The 23,937-nt window shown below is 49.1% G+C and overlaps 1 protein-coding gene across 4 annotated transcripts in view; it reads left to right on the forward strand.

Annotated features, from left to right (window-relative positions):
* stau2 (staufen double-stranded RNA binding protein 2) overlaps positions 1-23,937 on the forward strand; it is a 675,620-nt gene that overhangs the window by 90,210 nt on the left and 561,473 nt on the right. The window lies entirely within an intron of this gene.

The raw sequence follows: 23,937 nt of genomic DNA on the forward strand, positions 1-23,937 counted from the left end.
AAAGGTAATCTCTGGCTTCTTTTCTCCACTACCAAACATCTCCTTGAACCCTCTCCTCTGCTTCCTCCAATAAGAAGTGCGAGGAGCTCCTGCACTTTTTTGTCATTAAGATTGAAACCATCTGTTCTGCCTCCATAGCTTCCCCCCATCTTCTGTTGCCCACCAATCCAAGCAGCCCCCTGCCTTAGCTCTTAGCCCACATCTCTTTCATTTCTTTCCCACTCTCCAAGATCACCTTACCCATGAGACCAACCTCCTGTTCTCTTGACCCCTTTCCCAGTAAACTGCTGATTTTTGTTCCTGCTACCCATGCTAGCAGACATTGCAAATGGTACTATTTCCTCAGGTACTGACCCCCCCCCCCCTTTCAAATTTTCCATCGTTAACCCCCTCCTCAAGTAATCCGCCCTCGACCCCTCTGTTATTGCGAACTACTGATGCATCTCCAACCTCCCTTTCTCCTCCCTTTACTTTCCATCGTTCTCAAACGTGTTGTCACCTCCCAAATCCATGCCCATCTTTCTCGCAACTCCCTGTTTAAATCTCTTCATTCAGGTTTTCACCCCAGTTCCTGGACCAAAATGGGTCTCACCAAAGTCACAAAATACATTTTTTGTGATTGTAACTGGGGTGCATTATGCCTCTTCATTCTCCTCAACTTCTCTGCAGCCTTGAACACAGATGACAACACCATCCTCTTCCAATGTCTCTCCATTGTCCTTTGGAGCTGTTATCACTTGGTTTCAGTCTTTCCTATCGATCGTAGTTAGAGCATCTCCAGCAATGGTTTCTGTTCCTCAATCTGCACCGTTACGTCCTGGAGACCCCCAAGAATGTGTCCTCGACCTCTTCCTCTTCTACATATTGCTTCTTGACATTATCACATGTAGCTATTGGGTCAGGTTCCAGGGCGGGGAAGTGGAGCTGAGTCCATGATCAGATCAGCCATGACCTTATTGAATGGCGGAGCAGGCTCGAGGGGCCGTATGGCCTACTCCTGTTCCTATTTCTTATGTTCTTATAGCTCAGCTATACCTCTCCCACAATTCTACTGTGCTCCTCCCCCACTGCCTATGTGTTGTCTGATTGCTTGTCCGACATCCAGTCTTGGATGAATTGCAGTTTCCTACGGTTAAACGTTTAGTAGACTGAAACTGTAAACTCCGTAGCTTTGCCACCAATTCCGTTCCCCTCCTCAGCCACTGTCTGAGGCTGGACCCGATTGTTCACAACCTTGGCATCCCATTGGACCCCATTACCAAAGACTGCCTACTTAGTGTTATATATGTAGACTTGTATTTACTCTGTACAGCCATCAGAGAGATCATTCCCTGGAGTCCCAAGGGATCCCATAATCCCTTGGGAGCACAGGTATTTAAAAAGATTTCACTCGTTGGAGAGGCACTCTGGAGACCTGCAATAAAAGACTAAGGTCACACTTTACTTTGAGCTCACACTGTTCAGTCTGACTCTTTCTCCATACACTACAACTGGCAACGAGATACAGATAGCGAACCCAAAGATGCAGAGAACAGTGGGCATCCTGGAGAAATTGTGGAAGGGAGATGATTGGGAAACTTTTGTGGAACAACTCGAGCAATACTTCGTGGCCAACGAGCTAGATGGGGAAGAGAGCGCTGCCAAAAGTAGAGCAATCCTTCTCACCGTCTGTGGGGCACCAACGTATGGCCTCATGAAGAATCTGCTCACTCCAGCGAAACCCATGGAGAAATCGTACGCCGATTTGTGCACATTGGTTCGAGAGCATTTGAACCCGAAGGAAAGCGTTCTGATGGTGAGGTACCAGTTCTACACCTACAAAAGGTCTGAAGGCCAGGAAGTGCGAGTTATGTCGCCGAGCTGAGACGCCTTGCAGGATATTGCGAATTTGAAGGCCATTTTGAGCACATGCTCAGAGACTTTTTCGTACTTGGCATTGGCCACGAAACTATACTTCGCAAACTTTTGACTGTAGAGACCCCAACCTTAAGTAAGGCCATTGCGATAGCTCAGGCGTTCATTGCCACCAGTGACAATACGAAGCAAATCTCTCAGCACACAAGTGCTGCTACAAGTACTGTGAACAAAGTGATGTTGTTTTCGAATCGTAACGTACAGGGAAAGTCACAAATGCCTGCAGCTACACATCCGCAGATGTCTGAGTCCACCATCAAGGGTGATGAATGCGAGGCCATTAACACCTTGTTGGCGCTGCGGGGTGATCATTGTTTCCATTCATGCCAATTCAAAGGATACGGAACAATGGGACACTTCCAACGAGTGTGCAGGCGAGCTGCTAAGCCTATTAAACCTGCAAACCACCACGTTGCAGAGGAGGACAGATCCACGGAGGATCACTACGAACCAGAGCCTCAGACAGAGGAGGCAGAGGTACATGGGGTGCACACATTCACCACGAATTGTCCCCCGATAATGCTGAATGTTGAACTAAATGGACTCCCGGTGTCAATGGAGCTGGACACGGGCGTGAGCCAGTCCATCATGGGCAAAAAGACTTTCGAAAGGTTGTGGTGCAACAAGGCCTCAAGGCCAGTCTTAACTCCACTTCGCACTAGACTAAGAACTTACACTGTAATCAGCAGTGCTACCGTAAAGGCCTCCTACGATGGAGCGGTGCATAAGCTACCACTCTGGGTGGTACCGGGCGATGGTCCCACGCTGCTCGGCAGGAGCTGGCTGGGAAAGATACGCTGGAACTGGGACGACGTCAGAGCGCTATCGCCCGCTGCTGACACTTCGTGTGCCCAGGTCTTAAACAAATTTCCTTCGCTATTCGAACCAGGCATTGGGAAATTCCAAGGAGCAAAAGTGTAGATCCACCTAAATCCGGGGGCGCGACCCATCCATCACAAGGTGAGAGCAGTACCGTACATGATGAGAGAAAGGGTCGAGATCGAGCTAGACCGGCTGCAACGAGAGGGCATCATTTCACTGATCGAGTTCAGCGAGTGGGCCAGTCCTATTGGCCCAGTCCTCAAGGGAGACGGCACCGTCAGAATCTGTGGCGATTACAAAGTAACTATCAATTGTTTCTCCCTGCAGGACCAATACCCACTACCAAAAGCCGATGACCTCTTTGCAACGCTGGCGGGAGGAAAGACGTTCACGAAGCTGGATCTGACTTCAGCCTACATGAAGCAGGAACTGGAGGAATCATTGAAAGCCCTCACCTGCATCAACACGCACAAAGGTCTTTTTGCTTATAACAGATTCCCATTTGGAACCCGATGAGCCGCGGCAATATTCCAGAGAAACATGGAAAGTTTACTGAAGTCGGTCCCGCACACCGTGGTCTTCCAGGACGACATCTTGGTCACAGGTCGGAACACAGTTGAGCACCTGCAGAACCTGGAGGAGGTTCTCAGTCCACTCAACCACGTGGGGCTCAGGTTAAAATGTTCGAAGTGCGTTTTCCTGGCGCCTGAAGTGGAATTGCGGCGGATGGTATCAGACCTACCAACGCGAAGATGGAGGCAATCGAGAACGCACCGAGGCCACAGAACGTGATGGAGCTGCGTTAGTTTCTGGGACTCTTGAACTACTTTGGTAACTTCTTACCGGGTCTCAGCACCCTGCTAGAACCACAACATGTCTTGCTATGAAAAGGGGACGAATGGGTTTGGGCCAAAAGCCAAGAAAATGCCTTTGTAAAAGCGAGAAAATTGTTATGCTCAAACAAATTGCTTCTGTTGTATGATCCATGTAAGCGTTTGGTACTAGCATATGATGCGTCGTGATATAGCGTCGGGTGTGTATTGCAACATGCTAATGATTTCGGGAAACTGCAACGGGTTGCTTATGCATCCAGGAGTCTGTCTAAGGCCGAGACAGCCTATAGCATGATTGAAAAAGAAGCATTAGCGTGTGTCTATGGGGTAAAGAAAATGCATCAATACCTATTTGAGCTAAAATTCGAATTGGAAACTGACCATAAGTCACTTATATCCCTGCTTTCCGAGAGTAAAGGGATAAATACCAATGCATCGGCCCGCATCCAGAGATGGGCGCTCACATTGTCTTGATACAACTACACCATCCGCCACAGGCCAGGCACAGAAAACTGCTCTCAGTAGGCTGCCATTGCCCACCACAGGGGTGGAAATGGCGCAGCCCGCAGATCTAGCCATGGTTATGGAAGCATTTGAGAGTGAGCAATCACCTGTCACTGCCCAGCAGATCAAAAGCTGGACAAGCCAGGACCCCTTATTATCTCTCGTCAAAAGCTGTGTGCTTCATGGGAGCTGATCCAGTGTCCCAGTGGAAATGCAGGAAGAGATAAAGCCGTTCCAACGGCGCAAAGATGAAATGTCTATACAGGCAGACTGCCTTCTGTGGGCAATCGAGTAGTGGTCCCCAAGATGGGCAGAGACACCTTCATCAATGACCTCCACAGTACCCACCCAGGCATCGTAATGATGAAAGCGACAGCCAGATCCCATGTGTGGTGGCCCGGTATTGATGTGGACTTCGAGTCCTGTGTGCACAGATGTAATACATGCTTGCAGTTAAGCAATGTACCCAGGGAGGCGCCGCTAAGTTTATGGTCTTGGCCCTCCAAACCGTGGTCTAGGGTACACGTCGACTATGCAGGCCTGTTCTTGGGTAAAATGTTCCTTGTGGTTGTAGACGCCTACTCCAAGTGGATTGAATGTGAGATAATGTCGGCTAGCATGTTCGCTGCCGCCATTGAAAGCCTGCGGGCCATGTTTGCCACACACGGCTTACCCGATGTCTTGGTGAGCGACAACGGGCCATGTTTTACCAGTGCTGAGTTCAAAGAATTCATGACCCGTAACGGGATTAAACATGTCACATCTGCCCCGTTTAAACCTGCATCCAATGGTCAGGCAGAGAGAGCAGTGCAAACCATCAAACAAGGCTTGAAGAGGGTAACTGAAGGCTCACTGCAGACTCGCCTATCCCGGGTCCTGCTTCGCTCCCGCACGAGACCCCACTCGCTCACTGGGATCCTACCTGCGAACTGCTCATGAAAAGAGTACTTAAGACAAGGCTCTCGTTCGTTCACCCTGATGTACATAAACAGGTAGAGAGCAGGCGGCTTCAACAAAGTGCATACCATGATAGCGCAAATGTGTCACGCGAGATTGAAGTCAGTGATCTGTATTAAATTATGGACAAAGTCCCAAGTGGCTTCCTGGCACTATCGTGGCCAAAGAGGGGAGCAGGGTGTTTCGGGTCAAAACTTTCAAATGGACTCATTCACCGGAAACACTTAGACCAAATCAAACTCAGATTCACGGACTACCCTGAGCAACTCACCTTGGACCTTACCTTTTTGATCCCCCAACATACACACCAGTGGCAACCGACTCCACTGTTCACCATGAAGCAGAACCCATCATCCACAGCAGCCTTGCAGAGCCCAACACACCAGGCAGCACAGCAAGGCCAGCTGCACAGCAGCCCAGCGAGGGCCCAACAAATGATTGAACAACACCAGCTTTCACACCGAGACGATCAACCAGGGCAAGAAGGGCCCCAGATCGACTCACATTGTAAATAGTTACAGTATTGACTTTGGGGGGGGAATGTTGTTATATATGTGGACTTGTATTTACTCTGTACAGCCACCAGAGGACTCATTCCCCGGAGTCCCAAGGGATCCCATAATCCCTTGGGAGCACAGGTATTTAAGAAGGCTTCACAGGTTGGAAAGGCACTCTGGAGACCTGCAATAAAAGACTAAGGTCACACTTTACTTTGAGCTCACAGTGTTCTGACTCTTTCTCCATACACTACACTTAGACCCTGTAATATTGCCCACTTTTGCCCCGACCTCAGCCCATATGCTGCTGAAAGCTTCATCCATGCCTTTGTCGCCTCAAGAATTACTTATTCCAATGTTCTCCTGGTCGACCTCACATCCTTCTCCTCCATGAACTTCACCTCATTCAAAACTCTGTTGCCTGTATCATCATTTGCCATGCCCTGCCACCCATCTTGATATAACCTGCATTGACCCCATGCCCCCAATGCCACCAATTTAAAATTCTCATCTTTGTGTTTAAATCTCTTTGTGTCCCACCCTGCCAATGTAACCTCCAGCCCTACTCCCCTTACCGCCCTGCCCCTCCAAGCCTCTCTGATTCTTTGACTCTGTGTTTTCGAGACCCCCCTCCCCCACCCCTCATCCACCATTGGTGGATGTGCCATCAGCCGCCTAGGCCACATGCTCTGGAATTCCATCCCTAAACCCATCTAGTTCTCTGCCACTCTCGCATCTTTGATAACCATCCGTAAAACCAACCTCTTTAAGCTTTTGGCCACTCCTCCTCCTAATATCTGCTTCCTTGGCTCACCATCCATTTTTTTGATAAAGCCTCTGTGAAGCACTTTGTATTTTACCATAGAAAATCTCGCAATGTAGTTGTTGAATTGTCCACTGATCTAAAGTTGTGAGTCGGGATATATTCTGATTGTTTTCCTTCTTTGTGTCAGGTCACAAATGCCCTGAAAACAGGTATGGGCAAATTCATGCTTTTTCAAGTTTAAAAAAAAAGTTCATAAGAAATCTTCAGGTTTAAATGGGAAATAACAGCAATTCAAAAATTAATGCATGCAATAAATCATTGAACAGCTTGCTGTGTGGTGTGAAAGGAGACGTTAGAGTCTTTGGCCTAAAAATTCAGTTGCATAGCGCCGGCTGTTTGGGCGCTACAGGCAGTGAATTGGGACCAAAATGGTATCCGAGCAACGTGTGTATACTTCGGATGTGGACTACGCTGGTTGCCATCTTGGTGAGGGCGGTAGTGCGGCCGTTAGGAGTATGCACTAGAAGTATGGTAAGTTGGCAGATTGTGACATTTGACGCCAGTGTTGCCATTTTTGTCGCCACTGCTGGAGCTAACACCCTCTCTAACGTTGCACAGCTGAGCATGCATTCAGCAGCAGGAAGGATCCACCCCTCCACCAGCACTATTTAATCATCACCAACTTTCAGGTAACTTGCTTTTTGATTTCTACAGGCTCTGTGTCGGTTTGTGGAAGTGTTTGGAACTTTCCAGAGTTATTTAAGGTTGGTGAGGTGAGGGGGAGTGGTGCTGCAAGTGGAAAAGGCCTTGCTTCTGGTCAGACCACTTGCTCCCAGTTATGGCTACTCGAGTTGTCGTTCCCTTGGTCTGCACCATGACAGGGAGGTGGAGCAGAGGCAGCAAAGAAGAGAACAAGCTGCTCGCAGAGGGAGGAGGAGGATGGGGAGGGGGAGAAGGAGAAGGGCTCTCGGCAGGAGGGCATACCCGTCTAGGGAGTTCCGAGAGCAATTCTCTTACCTCAACCTGAGCCAGGAGAAATGTGTGAGTCGTCTGCGCTTTACGAAGGTGGTGCTTACAGAACTCTGCCACCTCTTGCAACCAGACCTGCCGCCTCACTTCAGGGCAAGGACAGCGCTACCAGTGGCTGTGAAGGTGACTGGCCCTGAATTTCTTCGCGTCAGGATCCTTCCAGGCTGGAGCAGGCAATATCTGTCCGATCTCACAGTTCACTGGCCACTGCTGCATAAGAGAGGTGACAGACGCTCTTTATGCCAGGAGAGGGGGACTTCATTGTCTTCTCTCTGACCAGAGAGAAGCAGGCAGAGCAAGCACATGGCTTTGCTAGGATAGCGGGCTTCCCCAGGGTGCATGGGTCCATCAACTGCATGCACGTGACTTTACAGGCGATGCATCTAAATGCTGTAAATATAGCACAACTGCAAAGGTTATCACTCACTGTGCAATTGATGAGTGACCATGCTCAGCACATCATAATAGTGAATGTCCAGTTACCTTGCAGCAGTCGAGCTGCTTTTATTCTGCGCCAGTCCGCTGTTCCCTCAGTCTTTGAGGCATCAAGACAAACCAGAAGATGGCTACTAGGCAACAAGAGCTATCCATTGACCACCTGGCTCATGTCTCCGCTCCGCAACCCAATCACATGTTGCCAACATGTGTACAACGAGAGCAATGCTGCCACACGAAATGTCATAGAGCAGACTATTGGGGAGCTCAAGCAATGGTTCTGCTGCCTGGACCGTTGAGGAGGAGCCCTACAATCCTCGTAATCTGATGGAGTACAGTCTGTTGGACTACTGTGACACCCTGTAAGCCCCTTTCAACCCTGGCAAACCCAGCCAATGTGGCAGCCGTCTGTGCATGCATGACTTCAGTCTGAGCTCCCATTGCAGCACTCAGACATTGCTTGGCTTCTGCTTGTGCTGTAATGGAAGCTGAGACTTCAACCATTATTCACAGCATGATGGTTGGGCCCATAAGTGCGCCAATGGGTCCGCCCAGTCCTGCCACACTGGAAATGATGAGCTCCAAGCTCTGCCCAAAGCCCTGTGCAAGGCTGGAGCTGGACTCCTCCATGCTCCTTGATACTGCATTCAGGCTTTCTGGTAGGCCTGCCAATGCACCAAACATTTCATTGTGCATGTTGTGTATCTGTAAAGCATGCACTCCCATGTTCCACCACCAGGGAGCTCATCCCCTGAAGTCCCAAGGGATCGCAGCATCCCTTGGGAGCACTGTATATAAGCCGGCCCCTAAGGCCTGTTCCTGACTCTGGAGTGTCTTAATAAAGACTGAGGTCACTGTTACTTTAACCTCCGTGTGTGCAGTCTCATCTGTGTTAGGAACACAATAACTGGCGACGAGTATATGAATCCAACGCAAAGATGCAGCAAACTGTAGGCATCCTGGAGAAGTTCTCGGAGGGTGAGGACTGGGAAGCCTATATTGAACGGCTGGACCAGTACTTTGTAGCCAATGAGCTGGACGGAGAAGGAAGCACTGCAAAAAGGAGAGTGGTCCTCCTCACAGTCTGCGGGGCACCGACCTACAGCCTCATGAAGAATCTTCTGGCTCTGGTGAAACCCACAGATAAGTCGTATGAGGAGCTGTGTACACTGGTTTGGGAGCATCTTAATCCGAGGGAGAGTGTGCTGATGGTGAGGTATCGGTTCTACATGTGCCAGCGATCTGAAGGTCAGGAAGTGGCGAGCTACGTCGCCGAGCTAAGGCGACTTGCAGGACAATGTGAGTTTGATGACTACCTGGAGCAAATGCTCAGAGACTTTTTTGTACAGGGCATTGGCCACGAAACCATCCGACGAAAACTTTTGATTGTAGAGACACCGACCCTCAGTAAGGCAATTGTGATAGCACAGGCGTTTATGTCCACCAGTGATAACACCAAACAAATCTCTTAGCACACAAGTGCTAGCAATGTTCATAAATTAACTGGAACTGTGTTTGCGAGCAGAAATGTAGAGAGCAGAAACCACGAGTCTGCAACTGCCAGCAGGCTTCAGGTGACCCAGATGACTCAGAGTCCCCAACAAAGGATGAATGCAAGACAATTCACACCTTGTTGGCGTTGTGGAGGCTTCCATTCAGCCTATTCATGCCGCTTCAAAGGGTATGTTTGCAAGAGCTGTGGAACAATGGAGCACCTCCAACGAGCTTGCAGACGAGTTGCAAGTTCTGCAAAACCTGCTAACCACCATGTGGCAGAGGAAGATCGGTCCATGGTGGATCAAAGCAATTTCGAGCTTCAGAGAGAGGTGACAGATGCTGAAGTACATGGGGTGCGCACATTTTCGACGAAATGTCCACCTATAATGCGAAATGTAAAATTGAATGGCTTACCCGTAGCCATGTAACTGGACACTGCGCTAGCCAATCCATCATGAGTAAAAAGATGTTTGAGAGACTGTGGTGCAACAAGACATTCAGACCAGCCCTGAGCCCCATCCACACGAAACTGAGAACGTACACCAAAGAGCTTATCACTGTCCTGGGCAGTGCCATGGTCAAGGTCACCTACGATGGCACGGTGCACGAACTGCGACTCTGGATTGTCCTGGGCGATGGCCCCACACCGCTTGGAAGGAGCTGGCTGGGAAAAATCCTCTGGAACTGGGATGACATCCGAGCGCTATCACATGTCAATGAGGTCTCATGTACCCAGGTTCTTAACAAATTTCCTTCCCTTTTTGAGCCAGGCATTGGAAACTTTTCCGGGGCGAAGATGCGGATCCACTTGGTCCCAGAGGCACGACCCATTCACCACAAGGTGCGAGCGGTACCTCACATGATGAGGGAGAGAGTGGAAATCGAGCTGGACAGGCTGCAACGTGAGGGCATCATCTCCCCAGTGGAATTCAGTGAGTGGGCCAGCCCGATTGTTCCAGTACTCAAAAGTGATGGCACATTCAGGATTTGCAGCGATTATAAAGTAACTATTAATTGTTTGTCGCTACAGGACCAATGCCCGCTACCTAAGGCAGATGACTTATTTGCGACGCTAGCAGGAGACAAGACATTCACCAAGCTCGACCTGACTTCGACCTACATGGCGCAGGAGCTGGAGGAGTCTTCGAAGGGCCTCACCTGCATCAACACGCACAAGGGACTGTTCATCTACAACAAATACCCGTTTGGAATTCGGATAGCTGCAGCGATCTTCCAGAGAAACATGGCGAGCCTACTCAAGTCGGTACCACACACGGTGGTCTTTCAGGACGACATATTGGTCGCGGGTTGGGACACAGCAGAGCACCTACAGAACCTGGAGGAGGTCCTCCAGCGACTGGATCGCGTAGTGCTGCGGCTGAAGAGGTCGAAATGCGTCTTCATGGCAACAGAAGTGGAGTTTTTGGGGAGAAAGATTGCGGCGGACGGCATTCGGCCCACAGACGCCAAGACAGAGGCTATCAGGAACGTGCCCATGTCACAGAACGTCATGGAGCTGCGGTCGCTCCTGGGACTCCTCAACTATTTTGGTAACTTCCTACCGGGGTTAAGCACCCTCCTAGAGCCCCTACATGTGTTATTGCATAAAGGTGAGAACTGGGTATGGGGAAAAAACAAGTAATGGCTTTTGAGAAAGCCAGAAACATTTTATGCTCCCAACAAGCTGCTTGTATTGTATAACCCGTGTAAAAGACTTGTGCTAGCCTGTGACATGTCGTCGTACGGAGTTGGGTGTGTATTATAACAAGCTAACGTCGCGGGGAAGTTGCAACCTGTCGCCTATGCTTCCAGGAGCTTGTCTAAGGCTGAGAGGGCCTACAGCATGATTGAGAAAGAGACATTAGCGTGTGTGTTCGGGGTAAAGAAAATGCATCAGTACCTGTTTGGCCTCAAATTTGAGCTGGAAACCGATCACAAGCCCCTCATATCCCTGTTCGCTGAAAACAAGGGGATAAATGCTAATGCCTCAGCCCGCATACAAAGGTGGGCACGCGCGCTATCAGTGTATAACTATACCATCCGCCACAGGCCAGGCACCGAGAACTGTGCGGATGCTCTCAGTCGGCTACCATTGCCCACCACAGGGGTGGAAATGACGCAGCCTGCAAACTTGTTGATGGTGGCGCAGCCCGCAGACTTGTTGATGGTCATGGAAGCGTTTGAAAATGATAAATCACCTGTCACGGCCCGCCAGATTAGGACTTGGACCAGCCAAGATCTTCTGCTGTCCCTAGTAAAAAAAACTGTGTACTGCATGGGAGCTGGGCCAGCATCTCCGTTGAAATGCAAGAACCAATCAAGCCGTTCCAGCGGCGAAAGGATGAGCTGTCCATTCAGACAGACTGCCTGTTGTGGGGTAAACGCGTATGCTACCAAAAAAGGGCAGGGAGACGTTCATCTCCACAGCAGACACCCGGGTATAGTAATGATGAAAGCGATAGCCAGATCCCACATGTGGTGGCCCGGTATCGACTCTGACTTAGAGTCCTGTGTACGGCAATGCAGCGTATGTGCTCAGTTGAGCAACACACCCAGAGAGGCACCACTAAGTTTGTGGTCCTGGCCCTCCAGATCATGGTCGAGGATCCATGTCAACTATGCGGGCCTGTTTCTCGGTAAAATGTTCCTGGTGGTGGTGGATGCTTTTTCAAAATGGATTGAATGTGAAATGATGTCGGGAAGCACCTCCAACACCACCATTGAAAGCCTGAGGGCCATGTTTGCCACCCACAGCCTGCCTGACATACTGGTTAGTGACAACGGGCCATGTTTCACCAGTGCCGAATTTAAAGAATTCATGACCCGCAATGGGATCAAACATGTCACCTCGGCCCCATTTAAACCAGCCTCCAATGGGCAGGCAGAGCGGGCAGTACAAACCATCAAACAGAGCCTTAAACGAGTCACAGAAGGCTCACTCCAAACCCGCCTGTCCCGAGTACTGCTCAGCTACCGCACGAGACCCCACTCGCTCACAGGTGTGCCCCCGCCTGAGCTACTCATGAAAAGGACACTTAAAACTAGACTCTCGCATGTTCACCCCAACCTGCATGATCAGGTAGAGAGCAGGCGGCAGCAACAAAATGTAAACGATGGTCGTGCCACTGTGTCACGGGAAATTGATCTGAATGACCGTGTATGTGCTAAACTATGGACATGGTCCCAAGTGGATCGCGGGCACGGTGATAGCTAAAGAAGGGAATAGGGTGTTTGTAGTCAAACTAGACAATGGACAAATTTGCAGAAAGCACCTGGACCAAACGAGGCTGTGGTTCACAGACTGCCCTGAACAACCCACAGCAGACACCACCTTTTTCAAGCCCACAACACCCACCCAAAGGATCAACGACACCACGCCGGACCAGGAAATTGAACCCATCATGCCCAACAGCCCAGCAAGGCCAGGCTCACCTACCAGCCCTGCAGGGCCAACAACACACCAGCCCAGCGAGAGCACAGCCAACACACTAAAACAGACATTTGTACCGAGGCGGTCCACCAGGGAAAGAAAGGCTCCCAACCGCCTCACCTTGTAAATAGTTTTCTCTTTGACTTTGGCAGGGGGAGTGATGTTGTGAATCTGTAAAGCATGCACTCCCATGTTCTACCACCAGGGGGCTCATCCACTAAAGTCCCAAGGGATCCCAGCATCCCTTGGGAGCACTGTATATAAGCCGGCCCCGAAGGCCTGTTCCTCTGGAGTGTCTTATTAAAGACTGAGGTCACTGTTACTTTAACCTCCCTGTGTGCAGTCTCATCTGTGTTAGGAACACAATAGTGCATACCCATCAGCCTTCTGTAGGCTGCCTCTTCGCATCTGAGTCCTGTGCAACAGAACTTGTGTGCGGCCTTGCCCATCGTCTATCTGGCACCTAAACTGCCCTTTCCCCCTTCCCTAGTATGGTGTATGAAATGATACAATGAACTCCGTACTGTGAGCCAGTGACCAGGTGTCACCTGGTCAGTCTTTAATGGCTTCCAGAAGTGACAATACAAAGATGAAGTTCAGGGTATATACCGGGCCCAGCACGAGTGTACCTATGACCCGAGCATCTCCGACGGTAGTGCCCTCTGGTGGTGGGCAGACCTTATGTACATACATTACATCATTTCCTCCCCCCCCCCCCCCCCAGTTCTTGGCACAAGTTCAGACGGTCTGGAGCCCTTCGCTCACTGGCTGACCATCTCAGTACAATCCCAGTGTTTTCTGAGTCTCTCACGACTTGGGGCTGGGCATTGACCACAGTGAGTTCTTCTGATGGCTGGACATGAGTTGGTTGGTCATCTAAGCGCGCAGTGTCTTCTTCCAACTGTTCCGGTTTGTCAGTGTGTCTTAGCTTGATTTGATCATTGTTTCCTGCACATCTGCCCATTCTTGAGCTTAACCACATACACCCAGTTACTCTCCTTATCCGTAACATTGCCCAGGAGCCACTTGGGCCTTTGACCATAGCTAAGTACATACACTGGGTCATTTACAGATAAGTCACATGGCACTGCGGCGTGGTCGTGATACCATTGCTGGCATTGACGTCGGGTTTCGACATGATCATTAAGGTCAGGATGGACTAGAGAGAGCCTGGTTTTGAGGCCTCTCTTCATCAATAGTTCCGCAGACGGGACCCTGGTGAACGTGTGTGGCCTTGTCCTGTAACTGAGCAGTATGTGTGACAAGAGTGTCTGCAAAGAACCATGAGTTACGCGTTTCAGTCTGTGCTTGATGGTTTGAACTGCCCGCACCGCTTGACCATTGCACGCGGGTTTGAATGGGGCTGACCGCACGTGTTTTATGCCATTGCATTTCATGAAATCTTGATACTCCAGGCTCGTGAAACAAGGTACTTTGTCGCTGACAACGATGTCTGGCAGATCATGTGTGTCAAAGATGATTCTCAATGGTGGCAGTGGAAGTGCTGGATGACATGATCACACATTCTATGCATTTGCAGTATGCATCCACCACCACAAAAAACATTTTTACCAAGGAAGGGGCCCGAAAAGTTGATGTGGATTCTAGGCCACGGTTTGGTTGGCCATGACTACAGACTGAGCGGAGCTTCCTTGGGGGCATTGCGTGCAAGTGCTGCACTGATGCACGCATGACTCTTAAGTCCGAGTCAATGCCAGGCCACCAAACATGGGACCTGGCGATGGCATTCATCATGACAATACTGGGATGCGTACTATGTAACTCTCGTATAAATCTCGCCCTACCTTTCTTGGGCATTACAACACTATTACCCCACAGTAAACAGTCGGACTGGATGGAAAGCTCACCTTTGCGACAGCTGTACGATTTGGTTTCATCACTCATTTCCTTGGGGATGGTCGACCAGTCCCCGTTAAGAACACAATGTTTTACAACCGATAGAGTCGGATCCTGGTTGGTCCAGCTCTCAACTTGTTGAGCAGTGACAGGCGACCCTTCACTCTCAAAGGCATCCATGACCATGAGTAACTCTGCGGGCATTGGCGAATCCACCTCTGGTGTGGGCAACGGTAACCGGCTCAATGCATCAGCGCAGTTGTCGGTGCCTGGTCTATGGCGAATGACATAATTGTAGGCAGATAATATCAGCGCCCACCTCTGGATGCGGGACGATGCTTTGGCATTGATACCTTTGTGTTCCAAGAACAACGATATAAGCGGCTTGTGATCGATTTCCAGCTCGAAACGAAGCCCAAACATGTACTGGTGCATTTTTTTTTAACCCCATAAATACATGCTCAAGACTCTTTCTCTACCATGCCATAGGCTCTTTCCGCCTTGGACAGGCTTCGAGACGCGTATACCACTGGTTGTAGTTTGCCTGACTCATTGGCTTGCTGGAGTACGCAGCCGACCCCATAGGACGACGCATCACAGGTCAAAACTAGACGCTTGCATGGGTCATACAGTACCAGTAGCTTGTGGGAACACAACAGATTTCTAGCCTTCTCAAAGGCTCTGTCTTGAAGTTCACCCAACACTCAGTCGTCTCCTTTCCTGAGCAGCTTGTGCAAAGGCTCTAATACTGTGCTCAATTTGGGTAAGAAGTTACCGAAGTAGTTGAGGAGACCCAGGAACGAACGCAGCTCCGTCACATTCTGGGGCCTGGGCGCATTTTTGATAGCCTCTGTTTTCACATCTGTAGGCCTGATTCCGTCTGCAGCAATCTTTCTGTTGTGTATCTGTAAAGCATGCACTCCCAGAGCGCATCCCCTGAAGTCCCAAGGGATCCCAGCATCCCTTGGGAGCTCTGTATATAAGCCGGCCCCTAAGGCCTGTTCCTCACTCTGGAGTGTCTTAACAAAGACTGAGGTCACTGTTACTTTAACCTCCCTGTGTGCAGTCTCATCTGTGTCAGGAACACAATACTTTCGTCCAAGGAATTCGACCTCTCGTGCCATGAAAACGCACTCCGAACGTTTCAGCCTGAGTCCCACTTTGTCTAGATGACGCAGAACCTCTTCCAGATTGTGCAGGTGCTCGTCGGTGTCACAACGTGTGACTAGGATGTCCTCTTGGAATATCACGGTCCTGGAGACGGATTTCAATACGCTCTCCATGTTTCTCTGAAATATGGCTGCCGCTGAACGAATGCCAAAAGGGCACCTGTTGTAAATAAGCAGTCCTTTGTGTGTGTTAATGCACGTAAGTTTCTTTGATGATTCAACCAGTTACTGTGTCATGTAGGCTGACGTTAGATCCAGTTTGGTGAACGATTTTCCCCCGGCTAGCGTTGCAAACAGGTCATCCGCTTTCGGTAGCGGGTACTGATCTTGTTTCGAAACTCGGTTGATCGTGACCTTGTAGTCTCCACAAATCCTGACCATGCCGTCGCTCTTTAACACCGAAACAATGAAACTGGCCTATTCATTAAATTCGACCGGTGAGATGACCTCGCGTTGTCGCCTGTCCAATTCGAGCTCGACCTTTTCTCTCATCATGTGCAGGACCGCCCTGGCAATGTGATGGATGGATCTTGCGTCTGAGCCTTGGTGAATCTGCACCTTGGCTCCCTTGAAGCTGCCAATTCCCGGTTCAAACAATGAAGGAAATTTGCTCAGCACTTGAGCACACAAATCATCATCCGCTGATGACAAAGCTTTGATATCGTACCATTTCCATTTTATTTTCTCGAGCCAACTCCTGCCGAATAATGATAGGCCGTTGCCCAGGATAATCCATAATGGTAGATCATGAACCGCTCCCTCATACGACACTCTTACTGCTGCACTACCGATTACTGGTATGAGCTCTTTGGTGTAGGTACGCAACTTCGCATTTATTGGACTCAGCTTGGGTCTCTGCCTTCGTCTCCCACAGCTTTTCAAAAGTCCTCTGGCTCATTATCCATTGACTCGCACCCGTGTCCAATTCCATGGATACCGGCACGCCGTTTAATTTTACCTCCATCATTATCGGAATGCTCTTTTGTTAGTAAGCAATTTTACCTCCATCATTATCGGTTGGCTCTTTGTTAGAAACGCACGTACATTATACACTTCCTCCTCGGAGCTCTCAAATGCCTTGGCTGCATCACCAGATCCACACTGGATTGATCATCATCCATGTGGTGTGTCGCAGTTCGCTTGCTCTGCTGTGGACACGTCCGCTGAAGATGCCCCATCTTCGCACACCCTCTGCATACATACTGCCTGAAGCGACACTAATGGGGTCGGTGATTGCCCCCGCAATGCCAACACGTTGAGCTCGGATTTGCGCCCGATGGTGGGCTTTGAGCGGCTCCCGGCCTTGCAGACATAGTCGAGTAGGCCCTGCCATGTGCAGCTTTGCCGGCCGTCGATACAATTTTGTACACAGTACTTGCCGTGGAGTTCCTGTTTTGTCGCACTATCTACTTTGTGCTTTTCTGCGTGTACATGCAAGCCTGGGCGACGGTGATGACCTTGCTGAGGTCCGGCGTCTCCGCAGGCAGCAGTTTACTTAAGATCGCCTCGTGGTTGACCCCGATCATGAAAAAGTCACACAGCACGTCTTCCAACGCAGGCCCAAATTTGCAAGACCCTGCAAGACGTCTCTTGTCGGCAACAAACGTTATCTGGATATGAGGATTCCTTCTGTGGGTTTAAGGTGTTCCCGAACTAGAGCACACAGTTCTTTGTAATCCTTTTCTGTCGGAAGAATGGGTGAGAGCAGATTCTTGATGAGTGCATAGATCGTGGGGCCACAATCGGTGAGAGGAACTGCCCTGCGCTTCTTTGCATCCTCGTCTTTGTTTAGGTCGTTTGCCACAAAATGCTGGTCAAGACGATCCGTGAAATCTCCCCAACCCTCTCCCTCATTGAATCTCTCGAGAATTCCAACAGTACTCGATCGTGCTGTGCTCGCCATACTTTTGCGTGGGTTCGTATTTGCCTCGTCGCCGGTTATGGTGTATGAAATGATACAATGAACTCCGTACTGTGAGCCAGTGACCAGGTGTAACCTGGTCAGTCTTTAATGGCTTCCAGAAGTGGAGATACAAAGGTGAAGTTCAGGTTATATGTCGGGCCCAGCACGAGTGTACCTATGACCCTCGGACCTCCGTCCGTAGTGCCGTCTGGTGGTGGGCAGACCTTATGTACATACATTACACCGAGTTGCAGGCCACTCGTGCATGGTGTCTCACCATGTGCAGATCCCACGTCTAATCCATCTTCTAAAGTACGTGGAGTTTCAGTATTTGAGCTGGTGGCTGGGAGCATGAAATCGAGTAATGGTGTTTCTTTTTCCTCTTATTCCTCTTCCTCTTCTTCCACCATTGGCTGGATTTCTTTGGTGTCAGAAATGAGAAATGCACAAGGATATGGTTGTGGTGAGGGGGAGTGGGGTGGGATGGAAGGAAGAGGTGCATGCTTACACCATGTGCAGATTGCAAATCAGAAAAAATTGTGGGATAAGGGGTGAGTGGCATATAGGAAGGAGGATAATGTACAGGGTTGCTGGCATCTTTATTCCTTCAGCTCCATCGCTGGCCATAGGCTCAGCCATGCCCCTGCCAAGAATGGTCAGCACTGTCTCCTCCAAGGGAGGTGAGGTGATGCGGGTGAGACTGTCCATGCTGGTTAAGTTCTGTTATAAGAACATAGAATTAGAAGTAGGCCATACAGTCCTTTGAGCCTGCTCCACCATTCAGTAAGATCATGGCTGATCTTTGACCTCAACTCCACTTTCCTGACCTATCCCCATATCCTTTGATTCCTCTAGAGTCCAAAAATCTATCTATCTGAGCCTTGAATATACTCAACGACTGAGTATCCACACTCTTTGGGGCAGATAATTCCAAAGATTCACTACCCTTTGAATGGAGAAATTCTTCCTCATCTCAGTTTTCTAAGGCTGACCCCTTATCCTGAGACTATGCCTCATAGTTCTAGTCTCTCCAGCCAAGGGAAACAACCTCTCAGCATCTACCCTGTTAATCCCCCTCAGAATCTTACATGTTTCAATGAAATCCCCCTCAGATCACCTCTCATTCTTCGACACTACAGAGAGTATAAGCCCAGTCTACTCAATCTCTCCTTATAGGACAACTCTCTCATCCCAGGAATCAATCTAGTGAACCGTTGCTGCACCATATCTAAGACAAGTATATCCTTCCTTAGATAAGGAGACCAAAACTGTGCACAGTACCCCTAGTAATGGAGCATGCACCACCTTGTCCTGTAAGGGAAAGGCAAGTGTATAAGGGAAATGTATCAGTGAGTGCGTTGAAATTTGATTGGGTGATGTGCCTGCCATGTTTGCAAAACTGACAGTGTGTTCAATCTGTGAGATGCGAGTGTGAGGCTTGCAATAGTGGTAAGTGGGTGCAGGTGAGGTGAAGCTATGTGAGGTATGAGTCGTGTTTGGTAGAAATTTTTAGTAGGTGAGTGATGGGGGTGTGGTGCATTGAGAAGTGTGTGAGGCTTGTGGTACAGATGGTGGGCTATGGCTTTTCAAGATGAATTCACAGACCTTGACCACTTATGTGACATCAGTAAACTTCTTCCTGCACTGAGTCCAGGTCCTCGCGGCTATACTGCTGGCATTGACCATATTGGCTATCTGCTCCCACTGCAGTCTTGTCTGTTGCCTGATGGGCCTCCTCGCCCTCTGTGGGAAGAGGATCTCTCTCCTGAAGTTGACCCCCCTGGACCAACGCCTCCAGTCAGCATTCAAGATCCTTGTAGCCCTTTCTCTCGCCTGTTGAGCCATTAGTGTATCTGCTTGTTTATGACAGTAGCCTCCACATGCAGTTCCAGCACCCGTTGCAGGCACATTTGTCCCCTTTAAGAGGTGCAGACTGTCTTTAAGTAGTGCAGGCTTGCTTTAATTGGAGCTCGCCTCGCATGAACTTGGGCTCCCTGCAGTGCATTCACTCACACAACAGTGCATTCAGAGCTCAGCTGAACGCTGTAATCATGCATAGTAGCAGGCGGCACGAATTTTACATGCTGCCTGCAGTCCTCCGATTGGGCGTGGTTTGCTATCATATTGCGATCCCAGTGTCTGTTTTCAGGGGATACTGAATTTCTTGGCCTTAATCTTAATATTTTATTTGGCTTTTAGTCAACAATCTTAGGGATATATCAGGTTTGAGCCAAATTTTGCAATTTGTCCTTCAAGGAGTAATAATTGTATTTCGCTGGTTTAAATTTAAAAATTAGAAGGCCAAGGAATCAAGAATCAACTAGTCCTAAGTCTCTGCCATGGCTCAGTTGGTAGCACGCTTGCATTGAAGTCAAAAGGTTGTGGGTTGAAGTTCCACACCAGAGACTTGAGCACAAAAATCTAAGCCCACACTCCAGTGCAGTACTGAAGCAGAGCTGCACTGTCAGAGGTGCCGTCTTTCAAATGAGACATTAAACCAAGGGCACGTATGCTTTCTCAGATGAACATAAATGATCTAATGGCACTATTTTGAAGAAGAGCAGAGGAGTTATCCCCGGTACCCTGGTCAATATTTATCTCTCAATCAACACCACTAAAAGACAAGATCTGGTCATTAACACATTGCTGCGAGCTTGCTGTGTGCACATTTTCTGCCGTGGTTCCTGCATTACAACAATGACTACTTTTTTTCAAAGGTAAAGTGCTCTGGGACATCCTGAGGTCGTGAAAGCCACAATATAAATGCAAGTTTTGCTTTCTTGCTTTCAAGATTGCATGCTTGAGAATGAGAACTCCTTGACTGGGTGAAGCTGTGATAATCTTAAAACAGAATATTGTAAGGAAAGTTCTTTCAGTTTAAAAGTTTCTAAGCTTTTGGCTGCAAGCATGTCAGAAGACTGACATTTATCAGTTGAATCCTTTGTAGATCTCATCTGGGAGCATCCCCCCCAAGGGACAATAGAATTTGTCACCTTTTAAATTTGCATATGTCAATTAAAGACCATAGTTTGTATTGCAAACTGACAGTGACCAAGAGGAATACAGAACATAGAAAAGGTGAGTATGCTTAGAGCTCCACATCAGATTTTTCTTCTGTAACATTTGGAAAATAATACTGAACTAGAGAAGGTAAGTATATTAAATTGAAAATAACTTTCTGTTTTAACCAGCTGTTAGTAATATAAGTACAGTGAAACCTGTACTAATGGACACTCTCAAAACAATAGATACCTGCAATAAACAGACACTTATTGACAGTTCCAAATAACTTGTATTGTTACAGATACAAGCTGCCCCTTAAAATCACGGACGCTTGCAAATTACAAACTACGGGCTGCCTCCAACGTAAAACATGGGATACGCAGGCCAGTGCAAGGTGCAGCAGATGAAAGAATTGGCTTTTGTGGATTGGGGTGCTCTTTACCCAGCAATCATAGTGACAGAGAAACGGCTCTATTTCTGGGGTTGAATGTATTGTGTATATAGGCACCTCATTAATGACTCCACGAGGCAGGAGTATGGTACTTAAACTGTGAAGACTGTACTCCTTTATTGCAGCTCCTAGAGTGAGGACACCAAGAGGTGAGCTCCCTTTTATACTGGGTTACCTGCAGTGGGTAAGGTACATTCAGTTGTTACAGTACATCATAACAATACATAACAACACTCCCCCCTAAGCATTTTTCAAGTCCTTATTGCCATGACCTGGGGAGGTGATCAGTAGTGGGCTGTGGGAGGTTGTGGTGAGGGTTGTGTGGGTGCCAGGTGTGATCCCTGTACTTGAGGCTGGCCTCATACATTTCCTCCCCCTCACACACAGACCATGTGGGTCTCACTGTTGTGGGATCCCTCAGTGGGGTAGCCAGTGCAACAGTGGATAGGGTACATACTCTGTAGTTTGGGTGGTGGTGGGCAGGGCCACAGGACTGTGTGGCCTCCATTTATGATGAAAGTCTGGTCATCCCAGGGTTCGCCAGGAAAGCTGGAGGGTACTGGTCTCTCGCTCCTGGTGTTGGTCCTGGTGGCCAGGGGGTGTAAGGCCGATCTGGGGCAGGTTGCCAGTGGTGGTGGCTGTGCTGCCCATTGACCGCTGTCCCTGCAGTGGGTCTGCTCCCACTGGGTGTGTGTGAGCCCTTCCTGGGGCATCACATTTGTCCCAAAAATCCAGGCTACATGGTCAGGTAGCCCACTGGACCTTGGGTCTCCCATGGGGGGATTCCTCTGGCATTTACATTGTCCCTGTAGAACCCGGTGTCCTTTAACAGTCTCCCACCTGTATGCATTGGCTCCAATTATACATAGTCAAGTCTACATTGTTAACTCTCTTTACATTGTTTATTACAGCATTTACATCACTTTCTTGTATCTCGGTCTCTCCATACATGGTTACATTTGTCATTTTAAAATTTCTATCATTATCATTAGGCATTACAAACTTGTTCTTAACATTACTTACACAAGCATTCATTTCATTTTTCTCATCAGTTACTCCGGCATCACCATTCCACGTTACATTATCATACCTGCATTCACTAACTGCATTTTTTACTTTAAAGTCCTTGCCATCTTTAGAGTGAAACTGTCCCTTTAAATTCTTTGGGTTACCGGTCTCCTTTAAGGGGGTCTTCCAATCCGGTTCGGTGCTCGGTGCCACGTGTCACTCCTCCAACGCTCCCCTCGTGGTCTGGTCGCGGCCATTTTGATTTTAGGTTCTTCGCCTCGTGGTGCGGCTGCCATTTCTCGCTCTCCTCCAGGTAGGCTGTGGTGATCTTTTCCTTCTCAGGTTCAGTCACAGACGTCGGGAGTGCACTTTTTCCGACGATGTTCTTCCCTTGGAGTCCTGCCACGGCCCGGAAGGTGAAGTCTGGACGTTTGGTTATGGTGATCTTGCCGTGGTGTTGTGAAGTCGTCGTCGAGCTGGACGGTGGGATCTCTAGGTGCAGCGATGGATCCATTGTCAGGGCGGCGTGGGATGTCGATTGCTGGAGCCGGGAGGCCGTCGTCACTTTGACCGACTTGGACTTGCTTCATCCAACTTCTTCCCAGCAGCATTGGACCATCCACAGAGGGAGTTTGTTCATCACGCCGCCTTGGGAGACCTGGACGTCCACGCTGCCAACGACTGGGATTTTACCTTTGGTGTAGGTGAGGAGCTTTGCTTGGACAGGAGACAGTTTTGGTTGTTTGGCAGGATTGATCCAAAGTTTTTTAAAGGCCGTCTGGCTCATCAAAGACTGGCTCGCCTCTGTGTCGATCTCCATCGAAACTGGAACTCCGTTGATGTCTACTTCCATCTTCCACGGGGAACTTTCGATGGAGCAGGTATAAATTCCATACTCTTCTTCCAGGGGTTGAGCAGCTTCGTCTTCATCTCTGTCAGAGCCCAGGTGATCAGCCTTCAGCGACACAGTGAGTAAAGCTTTTTCTGCACATTCCCTAAAGGTGCCCTTTCTCTTTGCAGCCTTTGCAGGTATAGTCTTTGTAGCGGCACTGGTGGGCCCTGTGGTTTCCTCCACAGCATCAGCACGGGGCTAACCAGTTTGCCCCATGTGGCGGACTCAAGGTTGCGGGACTCGGGGCAGCATTTCTGCCTTTAGAAGTAGCCATTTGGTTCACTCTGTTCGTCAGTTTAGAGTCCTGGGTGTGGGTCATCATTTGCCTGGAGTGGCCGACCGAAATCATGTAGGCCTGGCTCACTTTAATTGCCTTCTGCAGGGTGACTGTGATGTCCGCAGAGAGCAATATGTGGAGGAGGCCCTCGTGGCCGATTCTGATAACAAATATGTATGTCCCTTAGTGCTTTGTTAAGGTGGTCGCCAAAATCACACGGTGCAGCCAATCTTCTTAAATGTGCAGCATACTTAACAATTTCTTGGCCTTCGGGTCGCCGGTGAGAACCGGTGCCTGGCTGTGAGGATGCTTTATTTGGGTTTTAGTTGCTCTTGTATTAAGGTTACAAGTTCCCCATAGCTCTTGGTGGTTGTCTTCGCTGGGGCTAGCAAGTCCCTGACGAGGCAATGGATGGATGGTGGGTCCACAACTGCTAAGCAGGATGGCCCTGCGCTTGTTCGGTAGTGTAGCTGGTGTGTCCCCATCCAGGTCGTTGGCTATGAAGAAATGTTCCAATCTTTCCATGAAAGCGTCCCAATCTTCTCCATTGGTGAATTGTTGAAAGTTGCTGAGATTCGACATGTTGTGCGTGTAGTTCGTGACCTCGTCGCCAGTTATTGTGTATGTAGGCACCTTGTTAATGACTCCACGAGGCAGGGGTATGGTACTTTAACTGTGAAGACTGTAGTCCTT

The sequence above is a fragment of the Pristiophorus japonicus genome, chromosome 1, assembly GCF_044704955.1.
Source record: "Pristiophorus japonicus isolate sPriJap1 chromosome 1, sPriJap1.hap1, whole genome shotgun sequence".
Classification (NCBI taxonomy): Eukaryota; Metazoa; Chordata; class Chondrichthyes; family Pristiophoridae; genus Pristiophorus; species Pristiophorus japonicus.